The following is an 11873-nucleotide window of genomic DNA, read 5'->3' as shown; positions in this document are numbered from 1 at the left end:
GTGCACATGCAAAACAAGAAATGACTGCCCAAACAGTCAGATGCAATCGTTTGGAAGGTTGTCATTCACTCTGTTTGTCGGAGAAAAACCAAGCCTCTTGAAAAAAATGTATATTTGTGTGTGTTTTTATCTCGCAGGAAAAAGTAGGGAAATGGATGCCTGAACGGCCGGAAGCGCCCGCCCTTAAGGTCGTCAAATGCTCTGTCCGAAAAGAGCTCAGGGAAAAAAGGGTCAAACGACTACTTAAATGATCGATCACGGTCATTTGGAAGGCCATCAATCACGATTTCTTTCTGAGTTTCAACAGAATTTCGCCTGATCTTGTATGGTTTGTTTCCTATCCTTTTTAACTTTTTATCTCGTCAAAACTTGTGTTATTAGCCTCTTATATACAGAACCATTTCCCCCTCCTCTATCAAAGCTCACAAACCAATCTAGGCAAAGTTTATTTGAGTTTTGAAGTGAAGATAGCCATGGCTCACTCGTGGGATGAGAGGCAAACCTCTTCACAGGAAGAAGAGGACTTGGAGAAGGAAGGCTATTCTCCAGCAAGCATAAGGGAGAGGCTCCGTCTCTGCTGTGATTGGACGTCTATTAAAGAAGATCCGAAGGAACCTCCTTTTGAGGTGGATGAAGAGGAACATGAAGAGAAGGGCAAGAAACTGATGGCCATCCCCATCAATGCTATTAAGTTCATCATCGATGAGGACAAGCTTGATTTTGTCAAGGAGCCTCCCGCTGTCATGGGGAAGTGCGGTTTCAGTAACCACACAATCCATGATCCTTTGGATGAGTCTGGCAAGATTGACCCAAGAGAGTGTGGGATGCACACCATTGGCGCCCACATGCAAGTTGGGCCTCCTAGGAAAAGGTGTTATATCGCCTCCGTGCAACCAACTACGCCCCAGGTACAAGTCAATAATTCAATAGTTGAGAGTAAAGCTATGACTACTAAGATCAGGGAGATGGAGAGGTTGCCTTGGTCGCCAAGACACGTGAGGTTCTTGACACAAGCTTAAGGGTCATTGCCAACCAGGATGCAACTCTTCGCATGTACCGTTCTCGCATCACGGATTTGGAGGTTACCAACAAGCTCCTGATTGATGCCCTAACTGGTGTCACCACTTCGTCTCTAGAAAAGAACAACAGTACCAATAAAAAGGAGAATAAATGAATCCAACCGGCTTAGCATGTTAAGCTTGGGGGGATTTTTGAAGCCCTTTCTCGTTTCCTTTTTCGTTATTACTTTTGAGTTGAACTTTGTTTGAAGGACTTCATTTAGTTTGAGTAATAAAAGTACTATCATACCTTTTTGGTGAAGAGGGAAGAGTCTTATCCGTTGAGTCATGGATGGTTGGATGAATAGTCCATAATGATCTAGATGAATTTGCTAGTATGGTTATACATATTTGTGTGCTACACATCTTTGTTTTTAGATGATGAGTATAAGTCTTCCACATCTCTAGTATCAATCGAGAATGAGAACTTAACAACTTGTTGCGATGCATTGGAACTGACTTCAGTTTATTTGATGATTACTTGGAGAGGGTCCTTCATACCGGTGAACCAAGTATGAAATGTGGATAAGTCCTTATACATAAGAGCAAAACATTAATGATTAAAGAAACTTAAGAGATTCCCAATGATGGGACTTGGATGATTAAGCATACCCTTCATATCACCTCTGAAAAAGAGAGAAGACCTCAAGTGATATGGGGCAGGCTTAGAAATTTATGAAACAAAAGAGGGGAATGAAAAACAAGAAAATGTAAAATGTGTTGTGCTAAAGCTTGTTCAACTGAAAGAGGAGAATAAAGTATCACTTAAAGTTAGAAGGAGTATTGTTAACGATTGATAATAAGGCGTGGAAGCCTTCATACTCATTTGATGGTAATTAGGATGTGATGGTGCATAGTGTAATTAATCATATGATGTAAATTCTGAAATTTTACTTTTGACCCATTCATTTGATTCATTTGCAGTTCATAACCAAGATGACCTCTTCATTACAAGTTGTGGTATTTGCTCGGGGACGATGTTGGGGATATAGCTCCGAGGTCTAACCCACCCAGGAGGGGCTGGGTTACACAGTTGGTGGTTTAAACAAGAAGAAGGTCCAAGGAGGCCTAAGGAGAATTGTGAAGACGGAGGCTCATGGAGGCAGGCCTGGTAACAGCCCAAGACCTGGGCCTGTGAACTGCTGTATGCTAACTTTCCCTGTAAGGCATGATTAATTAGAAACCAAGCCGATCACGTTCTGTGAGCCGGCCAGGGCTCTGTGAGCCTCTGGGTCTCGACCTGTGTATATAAAGGTGAGACCCGGCGGCATGTTAACTCAAGAAACAATCAATCGAGAACTAGGTCAAACGTATTTGCTCCCTTGTAATCGAAACCCAAACAATAAAAACTAGAAGCAGGACCTAGGCTTTTACCTCGATACGAGGTTCTGAACCTGGGTAAACTCCTTGTGGCCTTTGTCCTGTTCAACCCCTTCAAGCTAACCATGTGTGATAGCTCCACACCTAAGTCCTTTCACTAGGGCATCTGCCATGACAATTCCATAACAGTTGGCACCCACCGTGGGGCCGAGCACGGTAGTTTCGAGTTCTTGAAGGGTAGCTTCTCAGGGATCAAGGGATACGCCATGGGTCGGATGACCAAGACCAGTTGTGGAAAGATCTACATCAACGACACTGGATGGGATCCTGAGGCTGATTCAATCTAATACAGGTACCGGGCCCCCTTCGGCGGAATCCACATCTTAATTGACAAGATTGGCGAGTTAGGGCCAGAGTTGAACGCCTGCGCCAACACCATTGAGATGGCTTGATGCGCGAGACCCACCAGGGTTCAACCTGGCCGGAAGCGAGCCTTTGTTGGCTTTGTTCATGGGAAGGATCTCGAGGAAGGTTCAATGTCAGGTGGAGAGACAGCCATCTACTCAGGTGATGAGTCTTCAGCTGGCGAAACCGAATTGATCTACCAACTGCAATACGGCAGGCTTGGGGGCTATTCCAATGGCGACAGTATTCCGGACCCCTATGAGCCGCCAAGTAGGGTTGCTATCTTCATGGACGGTACACAACAAATGCTGAATTCATCGACTACCGTGGCTATGACCTTTAATTCAACGGCTGCTGCGACGGCCGGGGTGAGCGACCCTGTGCGCCCGTCGGCTCAGGTCTTATCTGAGCTCTTGGATGCTTTGGCGACTCTGTTAGCCGCATAGGTAACCCCAGTGACTCAAGCACGACATAAAGTGGAAGTTGTGAAATTGCAGGATGAGGTAGCTCAAGCCAGAGAAGAGCTTAATGCTGAGAATGCCAGGATGGCAACGGAGCGAGCTGCGTTGGAAGACGAGTCACAACAGATTCAAGGAGAACCTTTCCGGTTAAATTTTGATCAGAATGCGTCAAATGCTGTTTTGCCCAGATACCGGAGCCGTCTAACTTCACAGTTTGAAGGGAGGAATCTTTTCAATACGCCTAGAGCAGGGCCAAGTAACCCGCCCAGTGTGACCCAGGCTGCCGAGACGCCCATGACTGAGGCGACATCTCGGCCTTGTGTGGCAAATCCACCACGAATCGATGTAACCCCACCCTAGCGGGTGCTGACACCCCCAGTTCATTATTCCAACCCTCTAGATAACATGATTGCCGTGGCTTTGCGGCTGGCGACTCTTCTAGTGGAAGGTGAGTCTCCCGCTGCGGTCGAGGCCCGGAAGCTTGTGGACCTTCTTCAAATAGCAGTAGCCCAGCAGGCGGCTTACTCATATAGCCGTGAGCGAATTCATTCAACTCCACATCACAACTGAAGTTATAGCCAGCACATTGAATTGCCGGTGGTTGCTAGCAGCGAGCGGCACCATAACCCGCCCCATGGGCATGACACGCTGCATGATGATAACAATGTTCAGGCCCTGATGGATCAGGCTAGGGCACATCAAGAGGTGGAGCTGGCGGCTCAGTTAGCGGCTCATCAACGGCTTCAGTTGAACCCTATGGCGTCTGTGGATGCTGGGATGACTTCTAGGACGGTTGGTGTGTCGTGTCTGGTGCCCGCTCTACGGAATGAGAGTTTTCTCAAAGACTTTAAGGGTCCTTGTAAGGTGCCTAATTACAAAGCTGATCAGCCTCCGGAGGCCTGGATTGAGAGTTATGAGCTGGCTATGGAGATGTTAGATGTTAACGACGTTGTGTGCGCCAAATACTTCACCATGATGCTGGATGGGCCGGCTCGAATCTAGTTGAAGGGATTACCCCCCCCCAATTCTATCAATTCATGGGCTGAGTTGAAGTCACGCTTTATTCAGAATTTTAAGGACACATGTAAGCAGCCCCTATCGATCATTGATCTAGATGCTTGTGTACAGCAAGAAGATGAGTCAGCCCACCACTGGGTTTGCCGGGTTTTAGCCATTATCCACTCATTGGATAGCATCAACGTCGGCTCTGCTGTTTTAATTCTAGAGAAAAATTGTCGTTTTACCCCTCTCAAGTAGAAGTTAGGGAGGCTTAAATGTCACTGCAATGACATGGGGGTGCTTATGCTGGCTCCCATCAAATACGCCGACTCTGATCATACTAAGGCCATGGGTCTGGTGAGGAGAAGTCCAATAAGGGGAAGAAGAACGACAATGGAAAAAGGGCAGCAACCAAATATGATAGGGCATAACCAGGGTAGTAATGGTAAGCGCAAGCAACTTGACGACAGGTCAAATTTTGTGGTCAGTACCAATACATAGAGTAATGGTTAACGTCATAAAGGAAAGCCACAACCTTGGTTTGGAGGGCCAAAGTTCGACTTTGAGGCGATGTTGAATCAGCCTTGCCCAAAGCATAGTTTTCAGGATAGACCGTCAACTCATCTGTGGAAAGACTGCTTTATCATGAAAGAATATAAGAACTCCGGCTTTCATCAGGACCACAGTAACAATAATGGCCCGCACGGCGGGTCAGGATCCGGCTCTTAGGGGCCTGGCTTCGGAGGTGGCGGTTCAAATTCCGGATATCAAGGTCAAGGTAACCATGGTGGTTATAATCAGCAACCCAATCAGGGTAACCAGCAACAACAGTCAGGGTATCATAGTAATCCAAAGCTTAATAGTGTCCAATATCATGTTTTCACTACAAGCCTATGCAAGCGAGATCAGAAGGTTCATAAATGAGCGGTAAGCGCAGTTGAGATGGCGGTACCTCGATATTTACGATAGTCAGAGCAGCCAATTGTATGGAGCCGTGAGGATCACCCGCCCCGGGTTGACAATCCGAGTCAGCTGGCTTTAGTGGTAGCCCCTTATGTTGGAGGTTACAAGTTCACTGAGGTGCTTATGGATGGAGGCAGCAATATCAATATCCTTTATTATGATACTTTTCGCCATAAGAATTTGACTGACAAAGATCTTAAGCCGTCCTCTACAGTATTTCACGGGGTGGTGCCTAGTAAGTCAGCATACCCAGTTGGTAATATTGCTTTGGAAGTAGCTTTTGGCAATGAATATGATTACATGGTAGAAACATTGAGCTTTGAAGTGGTCAAAATCAAAAGCCCCTATCATGCTCTATTTGGACGGCTGGCTTACGCCAAGTTTATGGCACGGCCTTGTTATGTGTATCTGCAGCTTAAGATGCCAGGTCTAAGGGGTACCATTACAGTCCATGGGGACAGGAAAATAGCATTGTAATGTGAAGATGGTGATGCTGCCTATGCGGAGACCGACTGTGCCACAGAAGAGTTAGAGTTTTATAAAGACTAGTATGTATGCACGTGCAATGCACGTTTTAACATTATGGGATGATTTTTGGTAGGAAAAAAACATAAATTTGCTAATAGATTCGAAGAAAAAAATATTGATTTATAGATGCATAAATAAGTTATATTGTAAGGGAAATCGGAATTAATATATGTAATCCCTTCAATTTGTTAACAAAAAATCCCGCAAAAATGTTAGTAAAGAAAATGGAATGTTTATCCCCCGAAACCAACTTTTCTGGGCTCAGCTCGTTGCCCAACCCAAGCTGTAACATGGCTAGCCCAAGAGGAATCAGCATGGGCCATGTCTCTTGAGAAGGATCAGGGTTCATTCTAGAACATGGTGGATACAACAACCATGCACTTTTCACTGCGAATCCCACTACTTTCAGCTGTTGGATTTAGGACATGAATGGTCAAGATTGATCGCCAGCTCCCATTCAAAACTGGTACACTATATAGTAGTATAGATAATGTTGACCCGGTGGATATGACTCCACTGAAGAAACCAACCACAGAGCAGGACCATTTGCTGAAGTTTAAGTCGTCAGATGACACTAAATAGGTTTTGTCCCTAGTGACTCATCCCAACACCTCACTATCAGTGCTGATATGGATCCAAAATAGGAAAGCGCACTCATCGAGTTCATCTGTGAGAACCGGGACATCTTCGCATGGAATCCTTCAGACATGCCGGGTGTACCAAGAGAACTCGCTGAGCACATTCTCAATATTGATCCTAAATTTAAGCCGGTCAAGCAGTTCCTTCGTCGTTTTAATGAAGAGAGGCGAAAGGCCATTGGAGAAGAGGTAGCCCGCCTCTTAGCGACTGGGTTCATCATCAAAGTTTTTCACCCTGAGTGGTTGGCTAACCCGGTGCTAGTACTTGAAAAAAATGGCAATTGGCGCATTTGTTTGGATTACACAGAACTCAAGAAAGCTTGTCCAGCTGATCCTTTTGCTCTTCCACGTATTGATCAGATCATAGATGCCACAGCGGGTTGTGTGCGTTTAATCTTCCTGGACGCTTATTCTGGTTATCATCAGATTAAGATGGCAGTTAAAGACCAAGATAAGATGGTTTTCATTGCACCTTTTGGAGCTTTCTGCTACGTGTCCATGCCTTTTGTGCTCAAAAGTACACATGCAGCTTATCAACATTGTGTTCAAAATTGTCTTCATAACCAGATTGGACACAATGTTCACGCTTATGTGGATGATATTGTTGTGAAGTCCAGAAAGAAGGAGACTTTGTTAGATGATTTTAAAGAGAGCTTTGATAATCTCCGGGTCTACAAAATGATGCTTAACCTGGCCAAATGTGTTTTTAGTGTGCCTGCAGGTAAGTGATAACCCACAAGTATAGGGGATCGCAACAGTTTTTGAGGGTAGAGTATTCAACCCAAATTTATAGATTCGACACAAGGGGAGCCAAAGAATATTTGAAGGTATTAGCAGCTGAGTTGTCAATTCAACTACACCCGGAGACTAATTATCTGCAGCAAAGTGATCAGTAGCAAAGTAATATTATAGTTTTGATAGTAGTGACAACAACAATAGTAATGGTAACAGTGATAGTAATAGTTTTGTAACAAGTGTAACAATGATGATAGCAATAGTAACTTAGCAAGAACAATATAGGATAAATTTGCAGGCATTGGATCGGTGACTTGTTGGATGATATTCATCGTGAGACATTTATGACCTAGGGCGATACGGCACTAGCTCCAGTTCATCAATATAATGTAGGCATGTATTCCATAAATAGTCATATGTGCTTATGGAAAGAACTTGCATGACATCTTTTGTCCTACCCCCCCTGTGGCAGCGGGGTCCTATTGGAAACTAAGGAATATTAAGGCCTCATTTTAATAGAGAACCGAAACAAAGCATTAACACACGATGAATACATGAACTCCTCAAACTACGGTCATCACCAGGAGTGGTCCTGACTATTGTCACTCCGGGGTTGCCGGATCATAACACGTAGTAGGTGACTATAACTTGCAAGATTGGATCTAGAACATAGATATAATGGTGATAACATAAAAGGTTCAGATATGAAATCATGGCACCCGGGCCCAAAGTGACAAGCATTAAGCATGGCAAAGTCACAACAACATCAATCTTAGAACATAGTGGATACTAGGGATCAAGCCCTAACAAAACTAACTCAACTACATGATGAATCTCAACCAACTCCTCACCGACCAGTGAGCCTACGAAGGAATTACTCACTAGTATCATGGAATTGGCGATGGAGAAGGGTTGGTGATGATGAAGAACGAAGATACCCCTCTCCGGAGCCCCAAATGGACTTCAGATCTGGCCTCCCGATTAAGAATAGGAGGTGACGGCGGCTCCGTCTCGTGGATCGCAATGATTCTTTCTCCCTGATTTTTTTTCTGGAAAAATAGGATTTTATAGCGTCGGTTTCAGGGTCTACAGGGCCACCAGGTGGGGACAACCCACGTGGGTGCGGAAGGAGAGGGGGGAGCGCCCTGGTAGGTTGTGCCCACCCAGGTGCCCCTCTCCGATAGGTCTCGGTCCAGAAATTGTTATTATTGATATAAAAAATCCTCACAAAGTTTTGTTCCATTCTGAGAAGTTTTATTTCTACACAAAAACAACACCATGGTTGTTCTGCTAAAAACAACGTCAGTCCGGGGTTAGTTTCATTCAAATCATGCAAATTAGAGTCCAAAACAAGAGGAAAATCATTAGGAAAAGTAGATACATTGGAGACGTATCAACTACCCCAAACTTAAACCTTTGCTTGTCCTCAAGAAATTCAGTTGACAAACTAAAAGTGAAAAATAAAAAAAATTACGAGCTCTTTTGCTCTTGTTTGCATAAATAAGCTTAAACAACACCCAGGTTTTCAGCCAACATTATAACTAACCATGCCGACAATAACTCTTAAAGATTATATTAATTCATATCAATGACATAATCAGCTAGCGAGCAATAGTAAGATATCTCAAACGTCAGCACGTTGTCAAAACAACCATGATATAATATGACAATAGTGGTATCTTGCTAGCCCTTTCTGAGACCGCAAAACATAAATGCGGAGCACCTCCAAAGTTCAAGTAGCGACTAAACATTGTAATTCATGGTAGAAAAGATCCAGTCATGATGCACCCAATATTAGCTACACACAATGCATAAGTCATGACAACTGTGCTCTCTGGTTCTGGAGCTTGTTTTAGAAGGTGATGACACAACATAAAAGTAAATAGATAGTCCCTTCGCAGAGGGAAGCAGTGATTTGCAGAGGTGCTAGAGCTCAAGTTTTTAAAACAGAGATAAATGATATTTTGAGACATGCACTGAGGGAGTCCTGGATTAGGGGGTGTCCGGATGGCCGGACTATACCTTCAGCCGGACTCCTGGACTATGAAGATACAAGATTGAAGACTTCGTCCTGTGTCCGGAAGGGACTTTCCTTGGCGTGGAAGGCAAGCTTGGCGATACGGATATGCAGATCTCCTACCATTGTAACCGACTTTATGTAACCCTAACCCTCTCCGGTGTCTATATAAACCGGAGGGTTTTAGTCCGTAGGACACCATATAGAACAACAATCATACCATAGGCTAGCTTCTAGGGTTTAGCCTCTCCAATCTCGTGGTAGATCTACTCTTGTACTACCCATATCATCAATATTAATCAAGCAGGACGTAGGGTTTTACCTCCATCGAGAGGGCCCGAACCTGGGTAAAACTTCGTGTCCCTTGTCTCCTGTTACCATCCGGCCTAGACGCACAGTTCGGGACCCCCTACCCGAGATCCGCCGGTTTTGACACCGACATTGGTGCTTTCATTGAGAGTTCCTCTGTGTCGTCACCGTCAGGCTTGATGGCTCCTACGATCATCAATGGCGATGCAGTCCAGGGTGAGACCTTCCTTCCCGGACAGATCTTCGTCTTCGGCGGCTTTGCACTGCGGGCCAATTCACTTGGCCATCTGGAGCAGATCGAAAGCTATGCCCCTGGCCGTCAGGTCAGATTTGGAAGCTTAAACTACATGGCTGACATCCGCGGGGACTTGATCTTCGACGGATTCGAGCCGCTGCCAAGCGCGCCGCTCTGTCCTGACGAGCATGACCTAGCTCTGCCGCCGAACAGTGCCCTGGAGGCCGCACCCGCACCAGCTTCGACCCTTAATTCAGAGCCAACTGCGTCGATCGAGGATGGGTGGTTGGACGCCGCCTCAGGGGCTGCGATCCCAACGGCGATCGAGCCGAACATCAGCCCGGCACTCTACGAGACTCGTGACTCCAAGGAGCCGGACTCCGAACCCTCCGCGCCCCGGCCGATCGAATCCGATTGGGCGCCGATCATGGAGTTTACTGCCACGGACATCTTTCAGCACTCGCCTTTCGGCGATATTCTGAAGACACTAAAGTCTCTCTCTTTATCAGGAGAGCCCTGGCCAGACTATGGTCTGCAAGGTTGGGATACAAACGATGAAGAAATTCAAAGCCCACCCACCACCCACTTTGTAGCCACTGTCGACGATTTAACCGACATGCTCGACTTCGACTCCGAAGACATCGACGGTATGGACGCCGACAAAGGAGACGATGAAGAACCAGCGCCTATTGGGCCCTGGAACACCACCTCGTCATATGACGTATACATGGTGGACGCACCAAAAGATCACGACGAGGAGCGGAAGGACGCACTGAAGGCTTGTTCCCTCAAAAAGCAGTCAAAGCGGCGACGCAAGCGCCGCCCCAAATCCCGCCTCGACAGAAATAGCGACCACACAGACCCAGCGCTAGAGCAGGGCGAACCGCTGCCGGACAACGGCAATCCGGATAATCAAACCGAACAAACAAATTCTACCAAGGACAATGGTCTGGACGACATAACGCCGGACAGGCACCCGGAGCAGCAGAATGCCCGTAAAAGGCTTGGTTCCACCGCGAGGAGTCTTAAAAAGCAGAAGCAAAGGCTCAAGGCTGCGCAAGACACACTCCAAATCAGATGGAGTAAAATACTCAACACTGCAGCAAGGTACGGTGACAATCGCCCCTCCAAGAGCTACCCAAAGCGGAAGCTGCTACCCGAATTCGATGAGGAGGCCTCAGACCCCCCACAACCACATATCAAAGCAGCCACCTGGTCGGATAGATGGCCCCTCTACCAACACAGAGCGGCATACAACGCCGCTCACAATACAATACGCGACCCATGCGAGGGCTCGCACCCAAAGGACGGCGCAACAAGATCCATCTACAGACCACGCAAGCGTGCCCCAGCATACAATGCAACACAACAAACATCCGAACAACACGGTACACCCAGCTACAGGGGTGCCGCACACCCCCTATGTTTCACCGATGAGGTGCTGGACCATGAATTTCCAGAGGGATTCAAGCCCGTAAACATAGAGGCATACGATGGAACAACAGACCCTGGGGTCTGGATTGAGGATTACATCCTTCATATCCATATGGCTCGAGGAGATGATCTCCACGCCATCAAGTTGTAACACCCCGGATGTAACTTTCCCTATTTGTACTCCAACTCTTGCCGTTTCCGGCGTTAAGTTATATTTATTTCCTCGGGTTCAGGTTTTTGTCTCCGTGTGTTGTTATCGTTGTCATGCATCTCATATCATGTCATCATGTGCATTGCATTTGCATACGTGTTCATCTCATGCATTCGAGCATTTTCCCCGTTGTCCGTTTTGCATTCCGGCGCTTCGTTCTCCTCCGGTGGTCATTTCTAGCTTTCTTTCGTGTGTGGGGATTAAACATATCCGGATTGGACCGAGACTTGCCAAGCGGCCTTGGTTTACTACCAGTAGACCGCCTGTCAAGTTTCGTATCATTTGGACTTCATTTGATACTCCAACGGTTAACCGAGGGACCGAAAAGGCCTCGTGTGTGTTGCAGCCCAACACCCCTCCAATTTGGCCCAAAACCCACCAAACTCTGCTCCATGTCCTAGAGCGTTCGATCATGATCGCGTGGCCGAAAACCGCACCTCATTTGGACTCTCCTAGCTCCTCCTATGCCTATATATATCTCCCCCATTCGAATCACGGACGAAACCCTAGATCCACCCACCTCGCGCGCATCGGACACGTCCGGCCGCAGCCGGACAACG

This window comes from Triticum aestivum, chromosome 3A (genome assembly GCF_018294505.1).
Source record: "Triticum aestivum cultivar Chinese Spring chromosome 3A, IWGSC CS RefSeq v2.1, whole genome shotgun sequence".
In the NCBI taxonomy this organism is placed as follows: Eukaryota; Viridiplantae; Streptophyta; class Magnoliopsida; order Poales; family Poaceae; genus Triticum; species Triticum aestivum.
Note: the sequence above shows the minus strand (reverse complement) of the source record.